This window comes from Schistocerca serialis, chromosome 2 (assembly GCF_023864345.2).
Source record: "Schistocerca serialis cubense isolate TAMUIC-IGC-003099 chromosome 2, iqSchSeri2.2, whole genome shotgun sequence".
In the NCBI taxonomy this organism is placed as follows: Eukaryota; Metazoa; Arthropoda; class Insecta; order Orthoptera; family Acrididae; genus Schistocerca; species Schistocerca serialis.
In genome coordinates, this window is record NC_064639.1 from 1,044,214,341 (window position 1) to 1,044,239,769 (window position 25,429).

A 25,429-nucleotide genomic window follows, 5' to 3' on the forward strand; every position below is an offset into this window, starting at 1 on the left:
CAGACTTCCAATTAGTTGCTCGTATTTGGTCTTGGATGACATACGTGTATACCAGTCCACGCTACTTAAAGCTGTGCACCAGTGTTCATGAATCGTAGTGGCTGCAGAGTTGTGGCGTGCCATTCGCGGCAGTCCATGACCGGATGTTTTCAATGGATGAGAGATACGGAGGTCGTTCCGGCAAGGGCAACATTCGAACACCTATGTAATGAGGTGGGCCAGGTCAGCACGGGCAGTACGTGGTATTGCAGTACCTAGTTGAAAGATAACGCAACGGCGACCTCGAAGTCAATGCAGAGCCACTGACATTAACATGCCATAAATGTAACAATCTTTGCCTAAATTACCGGCTATGCTGTGCGAACCAGAGGTGATCGTATTGTGTAACGAGTAGCACCTTATACCATCACGCCAGGCACAGACCCATACGACGAAGACGAATGCAATCTGGTAAAGTTCGTTCTCCATGGGCTTCCACACATGTATACGTCCATCACAAGCGGGACTCATCCGAACGTGGCTGTACGATCCTGCATGGCGTTGAGTATGCCCTCCGTAAACCATCGATACCGTATTTGCGTGACAGTCTTAAAGTTCCGAACAATGGAAACAGTAATATCATTTTCGAATTTCGACATGTGCTGGTACAATTTCTCCTTATGTGAAGAGTAGTACGGTCTACCTGTAATGGTACAGATATCGATCCTGTCTTAAACAGATCTATCCCATATTTGATCCAGCGAATCAGCGTTGTCGACCGAAAAGCCCCATTGTACACGTAGGGTGCAGTTCGGCGCCCACCGTTCGATTTGGCGCATTAACGGCGGTTTTCACTTGAGGTTGTTTCGACTGTGCTTCGGCTGTGCTGCTACCGTGTCGAGTCGCGTGCATTCCCACTTAACATACCGCGTGCGAGCTGCATTCAGTCATCAAAGTAGCAAACAGACGAGGATGTTGCTGTGACTCTCTGGAATTATTTAGTTTTATTGAGGAGAAGACGAGCGAGAAAGAAAGAAACGTTGTTACTACGTTCAGCCTTTATTCCGAGTTAGAGAAGAAGATAGATAATTCCACACGATATTTAGTAGGCTCGCTGATGGTGCTGTGAAATTCGTAAAATAAATTAGAATGAATTTTACTAATTGCAACAATTTATTGCTGTCCCTTCTTACTGAGGTCGAAAAAACTTCATCTAGATCTACATCCATATTCCGCAAGCCACCTGACGGTGTGTGGTGGAGGGTACTTTGAGTACCTCTATCGGTTCTCCCTTCTATTCCAGTCTCGTGTTGTTCGTGGAAATAAAGATTGTCGGTATGCCTCTGTGTTGGCTCTAATCTCTGATTTTATCCTCATGGTCTCTTCGGGAGGTATACGTAGGAGGTAGCAATATACTGCTTGACTCCTCGGCGAAGGTATGTTCTCAAAACTTCAAAAAAAGCCCGTACCGAGCTACTGAGCGTCTCTCCTGCAGAGTCTTCCACTGGAGTTTATCTATCATCTCTGTAACGCATCCGCGATTACTAAATGATCCTATAACAAAGCGCGCTGCTCTCCGTTGTATCTTCTCTATCTCTTCTATCAACCCTATCTGGTACGGATCCCACACTGCTGAGCAGTATTCAAGCAGTGGGCGAACAAGCGTACTGTAACCCGCTTCCTTTGTTTTCGGATTGCATTTCCTTAGGATTCTTCCAATGAATCTGTATGGAATCTGCTTTACCGACGATTAATTTTACATGGTCAATCCATTTTAAATCACTTCTAATGCCTACCCCCAGATAATTTATGGAATTAACTGCTTCAAGTTGCTGACCTGCTATATTGTAGCTAAATGATAAAGGATCTTTCTTTCTATGTATTCGCAGCACATTACACTTGTCTACATTGAGATTCAATTGCTATTCCCTGCACCATGCGTCAATTCGTTGCAGGTCGTCCTGCATTTCTGTACAATTTTTCATTGTTACAACCTCTCGATATACTACAGCATAGCCTCAGTGAACTTCCGATGTTATACACAAGGTCATTTATATATATTGTGGATAGTAACGGTCCTACGACACTGCCCTGCGGCACACCTGAAATCACTCTTACTTCGAAAGACTTCTCTCCACTGAGAATGACATGCTGCGTTCTGTTATCTAGGAACTCTTCAGTCCAATCACACAATTGGTCTGATAGTCCATATGCTCTTACTTTGTTCATTAAACGACTGTGGGGAACTGTATCAAACGCCTTGCGGAAGTCAAGAAACACGGCATCTAACCTGGGAACCCGTGTCTATGGCCCTCTGAGTCTTCTGGGCGAATAGCGCGAGCTGGGTTTCACACGATCGTCTTTTTCGAAACCCATGCTGATTCCTACAGAGCAGATTTCTAGTCTCCAGAAAAGTTATTATACTCGAGCATAATACGTGTTCCAAAATTCTACAACTGATCGACGTTAGAGATATAGGTCTATAGTTCTGCACATCTGTTTGACGTCCCTTCTTGAAAACGGGGATGACCTGTTCCCTTTTCCAATCTTTTGGAACGCTACGCTCTTCTAGAGACCTACAGTACACCGCGGCAAAAAGGGGGGAGGGGGGGGGGGGCAAGTTCCTTCGAGTAATCTGTGTAAAATCGAACTGGTATCCCATCAGGTCCAGCGGACATTCCTCTTTTGAGCGATTTTAATTGTTTTTCTATCCCCTCTGTCATCTATTTCGATATCTACCATTTTGTCATATGTGCGACAATCTAGCGAAGGAACTACAGTGCAGTCTTCCACTGTGAAACAGCTTTGGAAAAAGACATTTAGTATTTCGGCCTTTAGTTTGTCATCCCCTGTTTCAGTAACATTTTGGTCACAGAGTGTCTGGACATTTCGTTTTGATCCACCTACCGCTTTGACGTAAGACCAAAATTTCTTAGGATTTTCTGCCAAGTCAGTATATAGAACTTTACTTTCGAATTCATTGAACGCCACTCGCATAGCCCTCCTCACACTACATTTCGCTTCGTGTAATTTTTGTTTGTCTGCAAGGCTTTGGCTATGTTTATGTTTGCTGTGAAGTTCCCTTTGCAGTTTTCTAACTCGGTTGTTGTACCGCGGCTCTTTTCCATCTCTTACGATCTTGCTTGGCACATACTCATCTAACGCATATTGTACAATGGTTTTGAACTTTATCCACTGATCCTCAACACTATCTGTACTTGAGGCAAAACTTTTGTGTTGAGCCGTCAAGTACTCCGAAATCTGCTTTTTGTTACTTTTTCTAAACAGAAAAATCTTCCTACCTTTTTTAATATTTCTACTTACGGCTGAAATCTTCGATGCAGTAACCGCTTTATGATCGCTGATTCCCTGTTCTGCGTTAACTGTTTCAAATAGTTCGGGTCTGTTTGTCACCAGAAGGTCTAATATGTTATCGCCACGAGTCGGTTCTCTGTTTAACTGCTCAAGGTAGTTTTCAGACAATGCACTTAAAAAAATTTCACTGGATTCTTTTCCCTGCCACCTGTTATAAACGTCTGAGTCTCCCAGTCTACATCTGGTAAATTAAAATCTCCATCCAGAATTATAAGATGCTCGGGAAACCTACTAGAAATATTTTCCAAATTTTCCTTCAGGTGCTCTGCCACAACAGCTGCTGAGCCAGGGAGCCTATAGAGACATCCAATTACCATGTTTGAGCCTGCTTTAACTGTGACCTTCACCCAAATTATTTCACATTTCGGATCTCCGTTAATTTCCTTCGATACTTCAAAAAAATGGCTCTGACGACTATGGAACTTAACATCTGAGGCCATCAGTCCCCTAGAACTCAGAACTACTTAAACCTAACTAACCTAAGGACATCACACATGCCCGAGGCAGGATTCGAACCTGCGACCGTAGCGGTCGCGCGGTTCCAGACTGAAGCGCCTACAACCGCTCGGCCACTACGGTCGGCTCCTTCGATACTATTGCACTTTTTATCGCTATAAACACGCCTCGCCCTTCACTGTCCAGCCTGTCTCCGAGGTATACATTCCAATCTGAGTTTAGAATTTCATTACTGTTTACATCCGGTTTCAGCCAACTTTCCGCCGCTAGTACTATATCGTCATTGTGACCGTTTATTAATGAGAGTAATTCTGGGACCTTTCTATAGAAGCACCTGCAGTTTACTATTACCACATTAATATTGTTATTCCCTGTTGCGTTTTGCCTACTACCACCTTGTCGCGTCTCAGGAGGCTCTTGTCGGGCCTAGGGAGGGAATTCTCTAACCTAAAAAACCCACTTGTGCACTCCACACGTACTCCGCTACCCTTGTAGCCGCTTCCTGCGTGTAGTGCACGCCTGACCTATTCAGGTGGACCCTACATTTCTCCACCTGATAGCGGAGGTCGAGAAATTTGTAGCCCAGATCTCCACAGAATCGTCCGAGCCTCAGGTTTAAGCCTTCCACTCGGCTCCAAACCAGAGGACCGTCATCGGTTCTGGGAACGACACTACAAATAGTTAGCTCAGATCCCACCCCGCGAACTAGGCTTCCCGCCTTCACCAGTTCCGTCAACCGCCTGTATGAACTGAGGATGACCTCTGAACCCAGACGGTAGGAGTCATTGGTGCCGACATGAGCTACAATTTGCAGTCGAGTGCACCCAGTGCTCTCTATCGCCCTTTGGCTTTTTTATCTGGTCAGCACGCCTTGATGTTGTAAAGCTTGCAGGAGAGGGAGTAATGCGATCCGCCAAGGATACAATTACTTCAACATAGTCGTTTTCTTCGCCGTTTACATTATCATGTAGGAAAATTTTAACGTTGGTAAAAGTCCCACCGTTTTGAAGAAACAGAATTAAAAACTGCATTTCATCTTCTTCTTTGCAGCCTGGCCACATATGGTTTTGGTTCTGGCAGGAACTCGAGTAAAATACAAATTCAGTAGCTCCCATCAGCTTCTGCACTCGTCACCTACAAGTAAGCAACATTATAGCTAAATCTGAAAAATAATATTACTATTACCTTCAGCAGTTACAACAAAAGGTAACGCGAACAGGAAAACATATCATATAATTACTGGATCTGTTAAGCTTCTCGCCGATGAACCTGCATATATCGTCGTTGACAGAGTATTGTCGTAATCTTTGTGTGCCATATCATAGAGTTCCGGATGTTACTGAAGAAGTATTACGAGCTCTTCATCAATGTTTAAGAAAAACACGCAGAGCCCAGTACGAAGTCAAGACATGACACGTGTGTTCGAGAGAGATTCATAGCAGTTCGCTCAGAGATTAAAGAGCCGAACACCAAACGACTCGCAACTGGCGGCGTACTGACCCCTTGATGTGCGAGAGTGAGTCAAATGAAAACCTTAAATACAAAGCTGTATCACTTTTCAACATAATCTCCCCCACGTTCAATCCAAGCCCTCCAGCACTTACAAAGTGCATACTTTCCTTTAGAAAAAAATTCTTTTGGTAGTCCGCGCTACCACTCATGCACCGCATGGCGTACCACTTCACCAGAACGGAACTTCTTTCCTCCCATTGCGTCTTTGAGTGGTCCAAACATACGGAAATCACTTGGGGCAAGGTCTGGTGAGTATGGTGGATGAGGAAGACACTCAAAATGCAGGTCTGTGATTGTTGTAACTGTTGTACGGGCAGTGCGGGGCCTTGCATTGTCATGTTGCAAAAGGACACCTGCTGACAGCAATCCACGTCGCTTTGATTTGATTGCAGGCCGCAGATGATTTTTTAGGAGATCTGTGTATGATGCACTGGTGACAGTGGTCCCTCTAGGCATGTAGGGCTCCAAAATGACGCCTTTTTCGTTCCAAAGGAGAGTCAGCATAACCTTCTCTGCTGATGGTTCTGTTCGAAACTTCTTTGGCTTTGGTGATGAGGAATGGCGCCATTCCTTGCTCGCTCTCTTCGTTTCCGGTTGGTGGAAGTGAACCCAGGTTTCGTCCCCAGTAACGATTCTCGCAAGGAAGCCATCGCCTTCTCGTTCAAAGCGCCAAAGAGGTTCTTCACAAGCATCAACTCGTCGTTCTCTCATTTAAGGAGTCAGCTGCCGTGGACCCATCTTGCAGACACTTTGTGCATGATATGCTCCACTTTCACAATGTGGTGTGCTGACCCATGACTAATCTGTAAACGTGCTGCAATCTCATTCAGTGTCACTCGGCGGTTTTCCTTCACTATGGCTTTAACTGCTGCAATGTTCTGTGGAGTCACAACTCGTTGTGCCTGACCTGGACGACAAGCATCTTCCATTGAAGTTACATCATTTGCTAACTTCCGACTCCATTCGTAGACTTGCTGCTGTGACAAACATGCATCACCGTGCTGAACCTTCATTCGTCGATGAATTTCAATAGGTTTCACGCCTTCACTACTCAAAAACCGAATAACAGAACGCAAGTCGCAAGTGGGGCGGCCATCTTTATACAGATACTGCGACGGTGTGTGTGCATCTGCACTATGCTGCCACCTACAGGCCATTCTGCGCGCCGTTTGTAGCACGCTTACCAACTTACAGGATAACGGCGCGAAATTTCGATTTATTATTACAAATTTAAGGTTTCCATTTGACTCACCCTCGTAGTTTCCGTATGACGTACTGTGTTCCCGCTGCGCACCTGTCAGCTGTCGCGGAGTCGCTCTCCCACCCCACAGCCTACAACACGACAGGCGCACCCAGAAGCGACACAGCAAGCTATGCGAAAACGAGGTACCTGACGTCTATGAAAAGTTAATAAGACGAATTTACTCGCGATTCCATACTTCCGAGCACAGCCGAAACACAGTCTGGACCCTGTACCCTATGTAGAAACCGGACCTAAGTAGTCATTCGAGCCTGAGCTGTTTAACAGGGCAGGTCCCACGTGAACGTGCACCGCGTGTAAAGTGAATTAGTTCCGTCAGGCAGAGACATAGCAACTAGGCTGGCTGAACATGAACTCAGCTGGAGGTTGCAGAATTCAGACTCTGCATTAGCTGAGCATGTACTGGGTGAGGGTCACAGCTATCACCCAGTGTCCCGTGTACTTCACTTAGCAAACAAAGGCCTTAAACTTAACCCGTTGGAAGCCCTCGAAATTAACAAACATCTTGCTCACAGTCCAGATCTAATCTTAATGACCAAACACAGCTCAACACTTCCCCTCTCCTAAACTTCATATAATCATCTCTGCCGTTCATTACTTCCCACGCTGTCTCTTCCTACATATACCCATTTTCCTGTATTCATTAAGCTGTTTTGTTGAAGTTGTCTTTGTACTCCATATAGACTGTAGTTTCAATAGTTAAGGCTTTCTTTTAACTGGTACTTGTATTACTGTCCATGTTTAACATCCCTTGTAGTTGTGTCATCAAATACTGTTCATATTTTACTTTGCTCATTTATTTAATGAAAACTGTTACACAGCCACTGTTTTGATTGTAATGTTAATGTTAAAATGCAGTACCACCACACTCTCAAAGATTGCATTTACTGTAGGTTCCCTCAAACGCCTCCATTTTCCCGCATTTATTTATTTCTGTTTATGTTATTGATATTGCTTAAGTTTCTTATGTATTCTGTATTTACAATGATAACTGTCTCTTCTTTTAATTGGTTGTGTTTCATACCTCCTGATGCAGCCTTGTCTAGTACTAATTTTATTTTATTAGTTTTGTTTATTAATAGAAACTGTTATGTAGACATGCTATTCCTATTTTGTGCTAAAGGTTTTCCTGTTTACTCCATTGTTATTTATGTACTGTTCAATTTTCACTTTTTCACTGCATTACCACCACACTATCAAAGATGTTACTTACTGTATGTTTCTAATTCAGTCTAGACGTGATACTTCTCTTCCAAAGTTGTTTGCAAACATTGTAACTTCTTTGGGGATAATACTCGGTAAATATCTGAAGATGGCCTTGTAAGCCGAAAACCGGTTAACAATAAAGGTAATATTGTAGAACAAAAGCAAACTCTTGCTTTTCATTTATTATAATGTTGTTCTACCAAGAACCGACGGACGATTCTGTTAACATGAATTAGTTTTGTAATACTGCGGAATATTTAGAGTACCGCCGAGCCTACTCAAAGAGAGGATCGCGAATATGCACGCGGTATGCAGTCGGGAATAAAAGCTATTAATTTGCGGAACTGAAATTACTTGCATGATCAGGGGATTCTTTTTTAAATTATGGACGGTCGCGAATATGCACGTGGTATGCAATGGGGAATAAAAGCCATTAATTTGTGGAAATGAAATTACTTCCATAATCAGAGGATAATTTTAAATTATGGACGGTCGCAGGTAACCAACCAGTAATGGAAAACTCGAGTCACAAAGTGTTCATTGCATAAAAAGGGGTTGTAGAGCGAGTGTCATTAGGCTTGTAGGGATAACCTTGCTTGCGGCTAAAGTACAATAAACTGAGTGTTGTCAGATTGATAAGAACTTCACTTAAGCTGGTCATACTGATGGTAGTAATCTGACGGGAGCGTTGGTTGCTATTATGGGAATTATAGACTGGGCACTGTGGTCCAGTCGGCCGTGTTGCGAAGCGGACGTGCGCGAGGCTCCGTGCTGCGCTCCGCGAGCTGGCCGTTGTTTATTCACGCGGGTAGTGAGTGGCATTGCAGTGTAAACAGGTCACCTCGATCGGCAATGGCTCTGTCGTACAGAAAAGCCACAATAAAATTAACGTTCCACACCCAGTACGCACGATCTACGGTATGCGAAGTAAAACGTTTCCTGCGTGAAGTAAGGCACGTCGATCCACAGGAACTTCTCGGTGTACATCTTTCGATCGTCTCCAGTATAGTTTACCTGAAATTTGTCGATGAAGCAGCGTGCGAACGTCTTATTCACCGTTCCACCGATGGATATCGTTTCCAACACTCGGATGGCAGTGTGAGTGTTCTGACTGTCGACTAAGCAGGCCTCGGCGTTCGGAAACTACGAATCTTCGAGCTGCTTGTCGGGCTTACGGGGAATTACTAGTTTACACGACGACATTGGGTTGCGCCACTCGTTGCGTGGAATGGGTTGCACGCAAGTGGTTTCATATATGACTGTAGACACGGCGACACCAGTATACACTTCAGTTTCGTCGTTTTGTGGGTCCCTGAGTCGTGTCTGAAATGAAAGTTTTGGCAGCTGCACGTCGCACGAGTTGTGATGGAATTAAAGCTTGTTGGGTTTGAATCACTGCGTAAGAAAAAAATAAGAAACGTGTTTCGATTCGTGACTGGACGAAGAAAAGACGTCAGCTCGCTTGCTCAGTATTCTTGCTGAAATAATTTATAAGGGAAGATCCAAGAAGTTCTTTTAATTATCGTTGAATGTAACCAGAACTGTTCAATTTTCTTCTAAATAGAGTTAATTATGCGATAAGGAATAAAGGTACTGTAATGCACGAAGCACTATAGCCAGAACTGAAATTACATATCATATTGCGTGCATTACAATCGAGGACAGTAGGCATGCTATAAGATACGCTTTTAGCTGGTGATGACGCTGTTTCATTAACACCAATTGTTATTAACATGAAAGGTAATAATTTTTAACACTAGCAGCAATAATTACTCGAAGCAGGCCCCATTAAGAAGAGAATGGTTTGCAAACTACTCCCTTGAAGATAGATCTGTACAGTGGCAACATTTCAAAATTCTAACATATGTGAATTGGGAGCACTGCAGCGACGTTTCAAATAGATGAATACTGAATAAAGAATGCAGCTTCTTGAATTTGTATAGCCTTCCCTCCTGTCAACAATATTCTTTAACAAACAGTTGACCAGCTTGGCCGTCTTCTAGACGAGAGCATTGCCACAGGTAGAATTACACTTGCTTGTATTTTTCTTAATTCAGTTGTATATGTGCTCCAAACTCAATAAATTTTGCACTGCACCTCAGATATTGTCAAAGCATCTATGTTATGATCGCACATGACGGTCTCAGCGGCAGCAATATGTTGCTTATTTTTGAAATCAGCATCACTGAAATCCCACAAACACTTATGCAGTGCATAGATATCCAAAAACCGAACATTATTCTCTGTTTCCCATTTCATATTTCAGTTTGGCTACATTCTATGAACACACATAACCTCAACACTGATACAACTAGCGTCGCCAAAGCTGGAACACGCCGAAAGTGTTTACTTTCACCAACGAGTTGCGCAAACGCGCGGCTGCGCATGCGCAGTGGGCGGTAGCGCAGTTGCCTGCAAAGTAGTGTCGTCGTGTAAACTAGGCTTAAGTCACGTGAGAGACAAAAGTGACGCACGTTCGAGACGTATCCCATTCTGAACCAAGTGCGTCAGACACGAATCGAATTGCGCAAGCACATCTCGTCTTACGTGACTGTTGGTGGCCGATCGTCATTTATGACAGTCAACTGAGGACTTGTTCGAGGTGTGGGCAGGAAGGGCATGTTCGCTCTGAATGCCTGCTGAGACACCTTGTACAAACACCACGTGCAGACACCATGCCTACTTCGCAAACGATGCTGCTGCTTTTTACATACGTTGAGGCAGCGAGGAATGTGTCGAACGCGGACGTCGTTCCGCTCCAGTTACCGACCCCCTTGGGCCCGGTTTCTGCGCCCACAGCGACATATTCGACAGCAGCGACCACGTCTACACTCCAGCCGTGTTAGGAAGGAGAGCACCAGAAGACAGAGTCAAGCTCGGACGCGGAGATGTGGGAGGTGCCTACTATTTCTCATGATCCACAGGACGCAAGCAGAAGTCACCCAAGCGATGAAAGAAGAGGAGGCTGTCCGCAGGAAATGCTTCGCGAGATGGTGACACGTTGCAGGATTATGAGGACCAATCCCTTCTGTGGTCCGGACTGTGGACCCCACTCCAACAGTTCCTGGTTCACTGCTAGCAACGTCCGCCCAAGGATAAGGACGGTTTGACGATGCTCAACCCACTGACGATTTTGCGGATAAGACACCAGATGGACGCCATCCATCGCCTAACGTACCACACCTCCAGCCTGGTGACTGGGCGATGGAGATGGAATGAATGATGTCAGACTCGAGCGATCACCTGATGCCCGCGGCCGGTGGATTGTCTGACGGACATCTTGTCTCTGCTGAACCGTAATATAAATGTTGCGGGTCACAGGGACAGTCACACGGGCGACGTGGCACTTACAGGCTTAAACGACTGCAGGGTACGTCATCTTATTATCCAGTACCCTGGTGTATCGGACAGATACAGGCAAAGTCAACAGCATTAATGGCATGATCAAAACCCGGCTGTTTAAGGGCACGATTTAGATGGCGGACGTTGATATGTTTCTCCAAGAGGTATGGCTTGATCTGCGCCTGGATGTTTATGGATACGTCTGGATGTTTATGGATACATGTCTTACGTCAACCCAACTACCCACAATGGTGGCTGTACGGCCATACTACTATGCGATCGCGTAGAACTAACAGACACTCAGTAATTGTCGTCAGTGAGAGGTGTTGTGCTCTCCATCGACACAGTCCACCTTGTGAATCTGTGTTGCCCATCTAGTACTGCGAAGAGTCGAAAGTGAACTCTCTATTACTGTACTGAGGTAGCTCCAAGGTTCAAGGCGCTATAGAGTAGGTGGGGACTTAAACAGGGTCTCCCACCCTGAGGATCAGATCCCTCACCATGTCCCATGCCTGGCCCTTCATGCAATCATCAGGGACCTCGCTTTGCATGATACATGGGCACTAATCCAGTGACCAATGAAGATATACACAATTCACCAGCCACTCGGCCAGCAGTTTGGTCAGGATTTTCATTTCTCGAGGTCTTCAGTCAGTGACTGTTGGTGTCGAGCTGTGGCCCACTGCATTCACTGACCACCAGGCCTTCATCTGTGCTGTGACTCTGCCATTACAACAGACAAGCCATAGTAGAGGACCTTGGACTCTTAGTGTCAATGTTCCCCAGGAAGAGGCTTGCCACATAGCTGTCACTGATACCTGGCACAAATGTGAGCTACGACGTCATACTTATGATTCCGTGACATGTTGGTGGACATGGTGCTGAACCAGCTATTCGCCACATGCTCATGATGTGTGGACAAGACAGAGCCCTTTGGCAACGATCGATCTCTGAGTTTTACTACATGGTCTTGACAGAATTGCATCGCAACAACCATTGCCAGAGTGCCAAAAGGCCAGCCACTGGACACAGGTACTGCTTCTGAAGATCACAACCGCTAGACTGGATGGCATGCAGGTTCGAATGTGACTGCAAGATTCCACCCCAGAAGAATGAGCTTCTCCTTATCACATCATCAGAGAATGGGGACATCATAAGAGGTGAGTCATCACAGCTGTTACTTCAGTGGATGGTCAACATGCTGAGACACACACCACCATCTCCTGTGTCCTCACAGATTATTACTGCATTCTGTACCTGTCAGTCAATGGCCTGACAATGACGATAAGGACATTCTGCACGACCTGCCACCTTCGGGTAGACACAAGGCGATGCCACATTCTTGGAGGGTGTTGTGCTGGAAGATAAGCGCATGGCCATGTGGCGAGGTGTGAAAAACAAATCCCCTAGACCTGATGGTCTTCTGCTTCAATTTCATAGCACCTTTTCTGACATGAGGGAAGTTTGGCGGCAGATGTGCTGTGAACTCCTGGATCCAGACTTTCACGTTCCCTTCCCCCACCCCCTAATTTTTGGAGGGCATCGTCAGTATTGGGGCAATGAGGGTACCACCCCACTGGGTGCCCCAAAAGTTCCATCACAATGATGTCATCCAAGATGGCGGCAATGATGTCACATCCACCACAGGTGGTTCTACCTCACTGGGTGTCCCATAAGTTCCATCAAGACAATGTAATCCAAGATGGCGGCCATGACGTCATTCAAGATGGTGGATTTTGGCAGGAAGTTTGAATTTTGGCAGGAAAATATGTCACTTAGGCTACCTCTACCAACCTAACAAATTGGCGGGAAAGAAAGGGCACTTGGACCACCTCCACTTACCTACGTCACCCAACCGCCGCCTCCTCCTAGGAAATGGCAGAAAGAGGACTCAGCCTGTGCTACACATGTCTTTATTATTTTGCATGAACCAGTCTTTATTTAAGCTATTTGATGCAGTACAGCCATCCTGTGTGTTCACCATTAGGTCCAGACTCCAACTGACCAAGTACACAGTACCACCACCAGAGGGCGCTCTCATCCATGACGTAATCCAAGATGGCGGTTTGGGGTGGGGGGGGGGGAAATGGCGGGAAACAGTGTGGTCACCATGGGGTCAGGAGTCCATCTGACCTAGTACAGGGTACCACCACCAGATGGCGCTGTCGTCTATTCCGTGACGCAATCCAAGTTGTTGGCCATGACATCTGCTGATGACACAAGTACCGTTATCCAGGATGGCAGTTTTGGCGGGAAACAGTGTGTTCACCACAAGCTCTGGGCCTAGTACACAGTACAGCCACCAGAGAGCAATGTCGTACGTTCCATGATGTAACACAAGATGGTGGGGGGTAAATGGCAGGAAACAGTGTGGTTGCCACGAGGTATGGACCTAGTACACAATACTGTCACCAGAGGACACTGTCGTCCATTCCATAACATAACCCAAGATGACTGTCTGGAAGGGAAAATGACTCAGCCTGTGCTGGCTGCTGGAGAAAATAAGGAAGGAGTGTACATTATTTATTTTGGAGCAATTTATTTAGGGATGGATTTTGAGAGATAGTATATTTATCACACTGACAAAAAACACCCACGCTTATGTTCTTGGCATCACAACACAGTCTGCAGACTTTCAAACTACTCATAATTAATGCAACAGACACTGTTGCTAATTTAAACTGTGAAAATAATGCATTCCACAGCCTACACACATGCAAACTACTACACCAAAATAATTTCAGTACACAGCACACAGACCCGCAAACCGCTCCTAAATAATGCAGCACACTGATGTGTAGACATGCTCAGTACTCATAAACAGTCCAAATAACACATAGCACAGCCTCCAGACCTGCAAACTACTCCTAAATAATGCTCTGTACACATGCGAACAACTCCTAAATTATCCAAATCATTTCAGTATGGACCTGCAAACTGCTCCCAAATAATGCAGTACACTGATGTGCAGACACGAAATCAACTCGTAAACTGCCCAAATAACGCACAGCATAGCCTACAGACCTGCTAGCAAAATAACGCAACAATCACGCAATCAACATATGCAGATACCACCTGCCGCCCCTGTCCATTGGACCGCACAGGAGGCTACACACAGCCCCCATGAAGTGAAGCAGGCGTCAGCTGCCAAAACACACACAGGTCCCACAAGCATGAGGCAGCGACATCCTTTTCATACTTGAACCTGAGAATTTCCTCTCAAAATAAGTGTTCACCTAGGCACCGTTGCTGATGCGACAGGATTGGAGCGAAGATCTATTCGCAGAGCGCGCTGCCACCGCCACGAGCCACCGCCACGAGCCACCGCCGGATGCAAGCCAGCGCGAGCCCCTACTTTCACTTTGCTCCTACCTGCAGTGCTCAGGTGGAAGTTGCTTCTATTTTCGGGTACACATAGTTCTCTGAGTGTTATACTGATGTCACAGAACTCCAATGCGCACTCACGCCGGTGCCACATGGGAACCATCTCTTGGCAGCACCTGTGTTTTACCATTGCTGATGTGATACCTGGGGTTGTGACACCACCGAATAGCACAGGGTGCATTGTTCCTAGCGCGACATGTGAGACACATCTAACCGTGCTTAACTGCCCAGTGTGACTGATGCAATGCCGCGAAGTCAGAAATTGTATAGTTGTAATAAAATTTTGTAGTTGTAAAGGGACTTTATGGTCACCTTGTATATTAGATCCAAACCAATAAATAGACCTGACCTGAAACAAGTATCAGTGGTCATGGTGTATTGTAACAACAATGATGATCAACTAAAAACAAGTAGCAAGGTATGTTCACTGATGAACCGAAACATTGTGACCATTGCCCACTGCAAAATTCTTGCTACCCAAGGAGAGTATACAGGGTGATTAGAAAAAGTCTGAAAAGCTTATAATGATGTTGCAACGGTCATTGTGTTGCTAAATAACTGTTCAGAAAAAAAATCAATATGTTGCGCCGTTTCCATGTTACTTAGCACTGAAGTTAGCCATCCAGGACATCGTGTGTAGATTCAAGCAGCCTGCCACAGACAGCGTCGCAAAACGAGTTCTTTGTTTGGTCTCCTCAAACCAAACAGACTCGGCTTTTGCTAACTTCACTTAAATTGTCACTTCCTAAAAAGGCACATTGTAATTGATAAAGAGTATTTCAACAAGTGCTAACTCACCGACCCACAGATTACTGCATTTTAGCATGTGCAAATGCTTGAATTTGTATACGCAGTGACCTGGTGCTTGACTTCAACGTCAAATAACTCTGAAATAACGCAACATATAGAATTTTTTCTTAACAATAATTTCTCAGCACAACTCCCCTGCAGCATCTTTCCATGTTTCTTAGACTGTTTCTGACCACCCTATAAATGCGGAACAGAGACAAATGGAGACTTATTCTAGAAGCGATATGGGCTGCAAATGGGGAAATCCGCTGACCCAACTGATTTTGACAAGGGAAGATTGTTATAGTACAGGAATTGGGTAAACATGTGATGCCATATAGCTCCGGACTTATCGAATCCATGCCACGTAGGGTCGGTATTGCATTCAAAAGGTGGGCGAACACGCTATTAAACTGGTGATCATAATGTTTCTGTTCATAAGCACATGTCCAGTAAACTACATAAAGAGGCAGTAATGTCACATCTCAAGGATAAACTCAAAACATTTATCTCGGGACAGGAAAATGTCGGGGAGTAAGGTTCGAGTTCAGAAAAATAGTTGAGCAAGTACAGAATGGAAATGCAGCTGTTAGTTGTGGGAGCAACACCCCACAGCAGACTGTCTCTGTAAAGAAACTTTTAACGAAACGACTACTGCACAATGGGTGTAATACAAAGCTTAGGACTACGGACAGACGGATGGTGAATAAACCGCGTTTGGCCATGAAGAGGGCAATGCATGAAGACCTCAACGAGTATCGTAGCAGACTCTTATTGATAGACTATTCACAAGAACTGAAGAACATCTAGTCATATGTAAAGATGGTCAGTAGCAATAAAGTTAGCACTCAGATACTGATGGATGAAACAGAGAAACTTACAATGAGGGTAGCGGAGCAAAAACAGAAATGCTGAACCCCATTTTCAAAGTTCCAGGAGAATCAAGAAACACTACCACTATTTTCTCTCGCACCACTGCAAACGTGAGTGGTATAGATATTAGTGTCAGTGGCGTTGAGAAACAACGGAAATCGCTCAAACTGAACATGGCCCCATTATTTGATGCAATACCTGTCACATACTGTCGAGAATTTTCTGTCAAGTTTGTGAGGTAACGGGCGAATTGTGGTGCCCAGAAAATATTCTAAGTTGGTGTGGCCGCACAGTTCGTATAGAAATTAATAGTAGCCAGATGAATCATGATACCTCAAAAAAAGCATTTACATTACTATTATTTGCACGACGATTCTGATGTTGTAAAGAGATTTTCAATATCTTTATTAGTTTAAAGTTTAGTAACTGACGGTAAATTATACAACTAACACTCAGCAACGAATTTCCAAAATATACGCTCTTCATCCGATTTTGTCGATCGCCGTGTCTTGAAAAAAGCTATTAGTGTAAACCTAAATTGGTATGAATTACAGGCATGTAACTTAAATAGTAGATGAGTTATTGGAGGTCAAAGTGGCCGATTACTGTCGATGGAGTCAGGCCTTAAGTACTGCACAGTTGCCGAAAAAATGGTAGCAGCATGCTTATAAATATATTTATGCATCTGTGTCTTTGTTTATATCGGATATATACTATTCATGAAGAAACGGGTTAAATATTTACTGTGTTATAGAAAGCACAGAGACATCAGGCTACTGGCCTATCTTTTGTTCTATGCCTTTGATATATGTTTGTTTAATTTGTTTATGAATCTAATAATGTGTGTTAGAGAGAATTTATGGTCCAGTCGTGGGAATATTTATACAATTTCAAGTTATTTAAATGTAAATCCAGTACTTCGGATGTGTTTCAATATGTTGTGAGTGCACGTTGGTTTGGAAACATGGAGGGAGCGCTCTAGCCAATCACGTATGGAGGTTGGGGAGGAGCATCTTTTCTGGAGGACAGGAGGTAGTTCGGAACGGTGCGGCGCGAGGGACAGTCGCACAGGACACGGAAAGTGCTGGACGTGAAGGCGCGACGTACAGTCGAAGAAAGACTTGGACAGTGGACCACTTTGCACGTAGGCTCGAGAGATAGAAATATTTCGTAGCGCCGACTTGTGAACTTCTGAGATTTCCGTGGTTCTACAGTGAAGACGTACTGTGCGTTTAGAACTGAATATCTCGCGAGCTATGTTGTCGTTCATAACTAATTACGTGCAGTAGGAATCTATTGTTTCCCTATTATTCAACTTATATTTTATTTAATTGCTGGACCATCGACACCAATAAGTGTTTTACGGAAATATACTACATTCTAAAAAGTACTTCTACTATCGTACTCATCATTTAAAGTCGCTAATATAGTACCTGCAGATTTTATTCAATTGAAATCTTTCATTTATAAATTTCTACGTTACATTCGCAATTGTTGTGTGATAGGAACCTTCGACCATTCGATTCATGTGTATATTCATATTGTATACTGTAGACTCAGCAGTATTTGGCTTGTAATACGGCAACTACGTATCCCAGCCCCTAGACAACGAAACCAGCCAAAACTTTTAATATTTCAACTCTGAGTCGGAGGGTACGTAGTTGAGGGCTATCACACCACCATTTCATTTCTTTTTTTTTTTTAACTTTGAAAGCCCGCAAGTTAACACCTCTTTTAAGCATCAGATACAGTAGATCCCGAATAAAAATTTTTGCCTTTTGGCTGGAAAGAAGTACAAGCAAAACGTTTCTACAAGAATGGTAGCAAAAGTGACCAGCAAAATAATCGACCATTGTAACTGACAACTATCTGTTGCAGGATCTCAGAACGTATTATGAGCTCCAACGAGATGAGGTATCTCGAATTGAATGATCTCCTCCATGCCAAATAGCTAAATTTCGAATGCCTCGGTGATGTGAACCGTAAATTGGGATTTTCTCATATGACATTCTGAATGGTGTGGGTCAATACAAGTATTTTTTACCTTCCAAAGAACATTTGACCCAGTACCACAACAACGCTTGTTAACGAAAGTACTGTCATATCGACTATCAAACGAAGTTTATAAAAGGTTTGAGGACTGCTTGCTAGAAAGACCACAGCTGATGCAGATATAACTTCAAGTGGAACACGTGCTGCTCATGTTCTGTTTTAATGAACTGTCAAGCAATATCAATATTAATCTCAGACTTTTCAAGGGATGATGCAGTTATCTATAACGAAGTACTGTCTGCAAAAAACTGAATAAATATTCAGTCATACAGATTTCAAAGTGGCGCAAAGATTGGAAATTTGCATTAAATATTCTGAAACGTATAACTGTGCACTTCACTATATACGGAATCGAATTATTCTATGACTAAAACATCAACTGGGATCTGTCGGACCATGCAGAAAACTGGGCTGCATCTATCTGTGGGGATATGAAACGGACTACTACATTGGCTCAGTTGCACGTGGCAGACTTCATTGGTGGATCATTGGCAAAATATAGTCAGTCTCTGATCGTTTACAAGACACTTGCGCAGCACGTAAAAGAATTTTGCTCAAGTATGGGGGACCCATACTAAATGTGACTAATGGGGGATATTCAACATATACGAAGAAGGGCAATGGCAAGGAAAGCGTTTCTGAAGAAGAGAAATTTGTTAACATCGAGTATAGATTTAAGTGTCAGGAAGTCATTTATGAAAGTATTTGTATGGAGTGTAGCCATGTATGGAAGTGAAACATGGACGATAAATAGTTTGGACAAGAAGAGAATAGAAGCTTATCAAATGTGGTGCTACAGAAGAATGCTGAAGATTAGATGGGTAGATCACATAACTAATGAGGAGGTATTGAATAGGATTGGGGAGAAGAGAAGTTTGTGGCACAACTTGACCAGAAGAAGGGATCGGTTGATAGGACATGTTCTGAGGCATCATGGGATCACCAATTTGGTATTGGAGGGCAGCGTGGAGGGTAAAAATCGTAGAGGGAGACCAAGAGACGGAATACACTAAGCAGATTCAGAAGGATGTAGGTTGCTGTAGGTACTGGGAGATGAAGAGGCTTGCACAGGATAGAGTAGCATGGAGAGCTGCATCAAACCAGTCTCAGGACTGAAGACCACAACAACAACAACAACGAAGAAAGGCATCACAAATGGTCACCGGTAAGTCTGACTCACAGGAGAAGGTCACAGAGATTCTGAAAAACCGGAGCTGGTAGACGGTTGAAGATAGATGCAAACTATGCCGTGAAATTCAAGACTCAGTATTAAGAATAGACTTCAGCCCTCTATGGATCACTCCCATAAGTACAGCGAAGACAAAATTAGTCTAATCATAGCGTGCACAGAGGCTCTTAAGCCAACATCCTAAGTGTGCTCCATATGCGAATGGCTTGGGAAGAAACACTAGCCCAGTCAGTAAAAGGAAATTACAGGAAAAGAATTCGTGTAATCGCAAACTTTTGTTCAGTCATGGGTGGGAGTGCCAACATACTAAAAATTCTGAAAGGTGTGATGTGAGCGTGAGAGAGCGATTAAAGATCACTTTTTTATGTTTTTCTTGAATATATCACCGCGGCTTCTAGCGAGAATGATTCCCAGTACAGAATTAAACTAAAATTAAACTGCATTAAATTTCCTGCAAAATAGATCGTACGCATTTTTCTCTAGGACTAATAGTACTGCGTTTTATGGGATGGCGCAGATTTTAAAAAAAATGTTTTAATTATGTATATAATCAATGTCAATTGTTAAATGAACTGGTTAAGAACAAGTATTAAACGTGTACACTACATCTAAGTGCAGTAGAGCTGTATTAATGGATAAATTACGTTCTCGGGATGCAAGAGAATGGAAAGGAAGTGCAGGGTATACCGACCCTTCAATGGCACACCTTATGAATCACTGGTGACACACAATGTGCAGACACGTCACGAGAGTGTTTTCTGGAACGTATGTTTCACTACGTTGAATACGGATATGAGTTACTAATAATACTAACGCAAAAAATCATACGGACGGATTATCTGCAAACCTCTGCACACTACTCTACACTGCTACATGGGAAATAGATTCTTAGTCATTCTGAACGGCTTTTTCAATTTACAGACCGACTATGTAACTTCCCAACATTCTCTGTCGAGTTTTGACGAGAGTAGACAAAATAACTTCGCTGTTCTTGTGTCTGTATAGTGGAGTTAATTTCAGTTTATTGAGCGCTTATTTGCAGTTTTTAAGCAAGTTGTTATGCAAAAATGCTTAACAGCTGGAGCTGTCAACTGTCTACTAAATTGAAGAACTGGCCCAAAGCGCAACATGCTGTCAATATGTATTTAACAAAGTTCATTTCATTGTCTCTACTATCAATTACTGGAATACGTTTCACAGCATGAGGGGTATCAATTGCTTCTCTTAAGCCTCAGCTCTCCCACGAAACCCAGAGGCTTACATTCGCTCCCTCTGCAACGGAAGTCGGTCAGCTAGGTCAGAACTTCAGATATTTCGACGTAAGTCCAGCAATGCATTAAAGCAGATTACTGTGCTAGACCTGAACATGATGAGTCCCACTCCATCAGACATGTGCACACCCACCTTGAAAGGTAAGCGATACGTAGCTATACTCGGTGCAGCCGACACCAACTGTCAGCAAATCCCGAATAGAAGACAATCATGCAGTCTTCCAGTAACACCATTAATGATGAGAGAAATGAAATAACTTTCTGGTCATTAATTTATTCGTCACCAACTGACTCGCTGCGCGGAGTGCCCGCGCGGTTAGAGGCGCCATGTCACGGATTGCATGGCCTCTCCCACTGATGACCTCAGCAGCAGTTTGGTCTCTTAGGAACACACACACACACACACACACACACACACACACACACACACACACACGAGCGCGCGCGCGCGAATACAACACAGTTCCATATCGTTCTTGCATTGTGTGGCTGGACTCGGCCCATAAAAATAGTGCTCACCACACAATCTTCCACGTGACAGCCAGGTGTTGATGGAAAGCATCTGTTTGTTCTGCATTACAAATGAAATAATTTTTAAAACGCAATTTTATATGCCCATTCGATACAGCGGTCCCAGACTAGGATAGTGCGATATTTGTTACACTGATGTGTACCAACTGGGACAGTAAAACTCTAAGAATAACCAGCACTCCAGCACCACACTGGTCTGCACTGACTGCTGCCACCAAGCATGTATCGCTACTGAGTTGCTGCTGGATTGCTATTTATTCTTTGTGTTTTACTATCCCTGCTGCGACATGCTGATATAACGAATATCACACTACTCTAATCAGGGACCACTCTCTAGAGAAGGCACGCTTTCCTCCGACACTGGCCACTGCATGAAAGCCATGTTGAGCACTATTTGTTTGGGCTGACTCCAATTATACAATGCAAAAACGAAATTGCAGATATCTGCTGAAGCATTAGAGAAAATACACCTGACGACTATTGCAAGATACTCCCCTATATATAAAGCAGGGTGTATTTGTGTGTGTCCAGGACCTCCGCCCAAATCTGTCTCAAGCTCAACTCAGAAACAGCAGGCGTCATAAGTATCACCACTGTGGCGTCTATATCCTCCGGGCTCCAATAGGAGCGGAGATGTGGGCAAAAAGTGCTTTTTCCAGCCCTGGCGTATACCCTGCCATGCATGACAGGCATGGTGTGTGGGGAAACGACCTTGCAAATCAACCTGTGCTGCAGGGCAGCCTACATGTCAGGGAAAAGAAACAGTTTTACAGGCCCCAATATGTAGGCTGCCCTGCATGACAGGTGTGTTGTGGCATTATTGTTGGCCTGTTTTCTTGAACTGTATCGCAGGAACTACACATGTCACTGAGCATGGCTGAGGACAGATTGAGATAGAGGAGTCGGTGGACTGAGTGAGGGAGAGGAGAAAATGCACAGAGAGAGGAGAGGTGGGAGATGCATGAGGCAGGTGGAAGATGCAGAGGGGTGGGGGTCAGGTGGAAAAAGAAGAGGGGGAGGTGGGGATGGAAAGAGAGGGGGTGGGGGATATGGTCAGAGAGAGATGGAGGAAGATAAGGTCGGAGAAAGATGGAGGAAGATAAGGTCAGATATTGTGAAGGAAACGGACAGAAAGAGAGGGGGAGGAGGACATGAAGAGACAGAAAGAGAGAGAGGAGGAAGGATGAGAGAGACAGGGGCGGGAGGATGAAGTGGCCAGACAGAGGGAGGAAAAGGTAGAGAGAGAGAGAGAGAGAGAGAGAGAGAGAGAGAGAGAGAGAGAGAGAGAGGAGGTGTGTTCAACATATACATCAAATGTATATGTGGGCAAAGCCATGGGGAAAATGCTAGTTCAACAATAAACATTACTTTTATACCACTATTTTTAATAATTTGCGACTTTTCCATCCTCTGCAATGTGGAAATTGTTAGTCCAAGAGAAAAAATTAGTATGATCTTTTTGCAGGATATTTAATATAGTTTAATTTTGTATAGGGACACATTTTTGCCTGATTCGCGGTTTTCAAGTTATTCAAGAAAAACAAAATGGAGTTTAAACGCTCCCAGCCCCTCCCGCCCCTACGCTGACACCTCACCACATCTTTGATACGTTGTTCATGGTATCCCATCCTACCACTGTACAAAAATTTACGACGAATTTTTCTTCCAAACGATCTTTTTGGTCTTTATTGGCCGGGCTACACGCTGCACTTCACAGCGGCTTCCAGAAGATCGACACAGATACAGAAATCAGCTGCAAGAATCAACATGTTGATGAAAGCAAGCAAAATGCCAGAAAACATTTAGACCTGATTATTCACGTGCATGTATCTCAGTCACATCTGAAACATCGATAAACGTGTACGAAATCAAATTTGTTGTACAGTCGGATGTGCCAACATGTTTGCCAATGGTTGCAGCCCAGCAACGGTACTTTTCCGGGAATGGGTTACAATTCAAAATATTATCTACTCAGTCCCCTCTAGAAGTCCTCCAAGTCTGCAAGGAGAATTTTATAGCACCCTCTATATGCTTACGATATACACCTATAATAAATGGCCACCTCTCTCCATGACATTATCCACTGACTAGATCGTTCTATTATTTGACGTTTTGTTGATAACAAATGAGGTAATGTAACCTCGCAAATCACAAACAGGGGTGTTCATAAACAAAGCGTCCCATTCCGCCGATGGCGCTGGGACACCGTATGACATCCGCAGCTTCGAATGGACGATTCCAGGAAATAACCCCCGCCCCAACTGTCGGTATGCCCATGTCAGACATTCGCTTCCGAGACTGGAACGAGTATTCTTCGTGAACTGATTCGACTCGCCAGCGTGCTCGTCCTATCTCCTTGTATCGATCGCTGGTGCGCCCTCAATAGGACTACGTTCGATTTTCTACTACTGCGACTCAAGTTAGCATTCGCTAAATTAGAGAAAATACTGTACTACTGCGTTAGAATCTGTATAGGGGCTGTGCAATTAACATAGATTAATGCTCTGCTCACGGAAGTAGCGGAGAAGTTTTCATATTTGGCGTCGGTTCCTGACGGATAAATTTGTGTTGGAGTATTTAAAATCTGGAAGGCATCGTTTCCAGAAATTAACTAAATTACATGAGCATCTTTGGACCAATTATCGTTTCTCTTTTGAAACAAATTGTGTAGTGCTATGTAGCAGCCCCTACTTATCGGGAGCACGTCCTTAGTTCGAAGTTCCTTTTTCTCAGCTGCTCAGTGCGTGCAAGATTCAACTGCCTCCCAAAGGTGGAACGTCAAACTACATATTCACTACTGTGCATTTTCAGTGGCCAGATGTGATTAAAATTCACTGACGAGCCGAAAAAACTTAGAAATCACACACGAGATTTCAAAACAGCATACATCAGAAAGTGAGAAAGATTATCACTGATCTCAGTTTAAACGAATTCTGGCTACCCAACTGGACTGTTTCGTTTAGCTATCTGGGTAGTTTGGTGCGGAGGTGTATCGACAAATGATCTTTAGGGGAGATCTGTTAATATGAAATGCAACAACATGTCGACAACACTATAGAGCAAAATTGTAATAATTCACTGTAGATTAAAGTGGAAGACAGACCATGTAAAAAACCGTTTATACTGATTTTTAATGTCCAAAATGTGGTTTAATGTAGGAGAATTACAAGCAATTAAACCTTAAAATGTTCTTACTGGGCGAGGCGGCGCACATTTCTAAAACGGTATTAGGCAAATACCGGGATGGATAGTCCTCCTGAAAAGGACACGATCGATTTCCTTCTCAATTCGAAAAAATACTCCCTCTAACGACATCAAAGGGGAGACGTTAAATCCAAAACACTTTGTTCTTTCAGAAATACACACAATTTCATGTCAGCTGCCTCTTATTTGAATTGCAGTACTATCATACACACATATTAAACAGTAGTATTATTTTCAATTAAAAACTGCTTAAGGTTAATTTTCGCCAGATAAAATGTCCAGGACGGTGCACGCCCTTAGCACGTGACGGATGGACAAACAGACTCTTTGCAGACCGTATCCTACCGTAAGTCAGTTTTAAGGGTGTTTCCAACACAGGAACTTGTCAGGACCTCCAACAAAAAAGTATTAGATACTAGTCAATTTGTTTGTGCTGCTGATCATCAGAAGGTGATTTAAACTGTATTATATATTACGTATGTGTGCGTTGGCATGGCGATCATCAAGTTACGTCGTGTAAGAAACTAAGCAAACTGAAGCACCGATTTCTCGTTACCTGCATTACCGGTATTAGTATCCTCGCACCAGCAAATGCGCCAGTTTGTAAAATAAACACTGACTTTTTAAAAGATTGTAGCCTAAATGTACAGTGTCGCAGCACTTGTGACTCTTTAAACAGTGATACGTTTGGTGTTCATTCCTCAATAATTATAAAGAATGATATTCGTAGTGCGATGGTCTGTTATGATGTGTTACAAGCTACTATGTGCTCAGTATGTACTGCTAGTATAATGCGGTTCTGACTGCGTTGTATGTACACCAAAATGTAATAAATCATTTTTTCCCAACAGAACTCTAGCACCTCGTCCCTACTGAGCTCGATGTCAACGGTATGTTTAGCCTTCCTTCCAGCCTTCCTATCCATATGACTACTTCCATCTTGCACTGCCAGTACACTTTCACTTATGGTTAGATATCAAAGCGTCGAAAAAAGAGGCGTGCACT

At 43.8% G+C, this 25,429-nt stretch overlaps 1 protein-coding gene across 3 annotated transcripts in view; it reads right to left on the reverse strand.

Annotated features, from left to right (window-relative positions):
• The window catches only part of LOC126458474 (ovalbumin-related protein X-like), a 113,536-nt gene that overhangs the window by 87,497 nt on the left and 610 nt on the right, over positions 1-25,429 (reverse strand). The window lies entirely within an intron of this gene.